This window comes from Trachymyrmex cornetzi, unplaced genomic scaffold (genome assembly GCF_001594075.2).
Source record: "Trachymyrmex cornetzi isolate Tcor2-1 unplaced genomic scaffold, Tcor1.1 scaffold869, whole genome shotgun sequence".
Taxonomy (NCBI): domain Eukaryota; kingdom Metazoa; phylum Arthropoda; class Insecta; order Hymenoptera; family Formicidae; genus Trachymyrmex; species Trachymyrmex cornetzi.
The window spans coordinates 10890-12862 of NW_017300211.1; positions in this window are offsets into that span (position 1 = coordinate 10890).

Consider the following 1973-nt stretch of genomic DNA (forward strand, 5'->3'; position numbering starts at 1 on the left):
TTTGTGCATATATTCTATTATTTGTTTGATATGTATTATATATTTTTAAATAATTGAAAATATAGTGACACACAACGTACAAAGACGTCATCGATCTTTTAACGCTATATCGCAGCTTTTTCGTTGCTTGCAGATAAGAGAAATTCGTACAATTAGTTTTTATAGGTGCGAATTTCCAAATCATCTCTCAAATAACATATGCATGTTTTGCATATTAAGACATATATATCCAAATTCTAAAATATCTAAAATCTAAAATAAGATATCCAAATTCTAAAATTTTTTTTTATAATGCCTACAGGCATGACCTAATAATAAATTTTCTACTAAATAGTTTTCAATTCAAGAGCAATAAATTCATGGTCGAACCAATAGATAGCGTTTATTAGTTTAGCAGAAACGCCGCTATCTCATATTATGCGCCTATCTCATAATAGGGGGCTTTCCTCTATTAGGTGTTAAATTTAATTCCTGCCGCTCGCTACTAGAGGGTGCTGGCCCCAACGCTGGCGTATTTCGAAGATGAAGTCATATGTCTTTTGTAGTTTAGACATCGCTGAAAGTGATTCAATCCTCACACTAGATTTCTCGACGCCAAAAAGATTTTCCAATCGATTGAAAATGAATCGCGATAAGCTGTTTTTCCGACATATGCTTTTTCACCACTTCGACCTCAAGAAAACCGCAGCTGAAGCGCATCGCTTATTATCCGAAGTGTATGGTGGTGAAACTCCATCGGAAAGAACATGTAGAGATTGTTTTGAATGCTTCCGAAACGGTGATTTTGATGTGAGAGACAAAGAACGTCCAGGGATGCCGAAAAATTTTGGAGACGAAGAAACGGCAGGAATTAAGTTTAACACCTAATATACAGGGTGTCCCACAACTCTCCTGACAAATATCATGGACAGGTACAGCGGATTAAACTGAGACGGAACGTCTTCTACCATTTTTCAATTTTCGCAATAGTTAATGAGATATTTATTTACAAAAATATCCAAATTCGCCCGGTCCACCGCCAAATGCAAGCGCGCGGCTCGATAGGACCGCCCAGCGTGGCGCGCCGCGCGCGCTCGCCGTCGCTAGGCACGCGTTGTTTATAAGAAGCAGCAATAGTCGTCGCTAGACATGAGTCGCGAATAGCGTCGAATTTCCAGCTATAATTATTCTTTGAGCTATGATCATTCTCTGTTCATATCAAAACGAAATCTTCGTACGAAAAATTTATTTTTGCATGCACGTATGTTCGGAAACATATTATAAATTAATATCTCGGTTACAAAAATTAGGAAAATTGAGAACTCTTTCCAAGAACACAGTTTAGTTCGCTCTAAAGTGAACTTTCGTCGCGCTAGTCTTCGCGTTTTAAATTGTGAATTGTTTCCTGAATATTTGTATCATAACAAAATTATTTACGACATAGAAAAATTGTTTGCGTACATTTTCTGTGTGCGTGAACGTGCGCACAGAAAAATAACAATTCTACAAAGTCTAAGCAGTTACTTAATATCTCTTCTTTTAGGAAGTAATCTTTAACAAAGAATATTTATTTTGATAATAATCCTAAAATGTACATATGGCAAGCGTGTTACTTTTTAATAGCATAAAAGAAATTTAGTCTAATGTGTTGAATTCTTAAAAAATTACGATTTTTAATAATTAATTAAAATTATGTCGGAACATAATAATATTTCCATGAATTGAAATTATGTCAAAGCATAGTAATCGAAATACGGAATTTTTATTATATCGGAATATAATATTAACTCGGCGAATTAACATTATGTCGCGACATAATAAAAATTTCATATTTCTATTATGTTCCGACATAGTTCTAATTAATAGAAATATTATTATGTCACGACATAATTTTAACTTCCATTAAAAATCGTAATTTTTTAAGAATTCAACACATTAGACTAAATTTCTTTTATGCTATTAAAAAGTAACGCGCTTGCCATATGTACATTTTA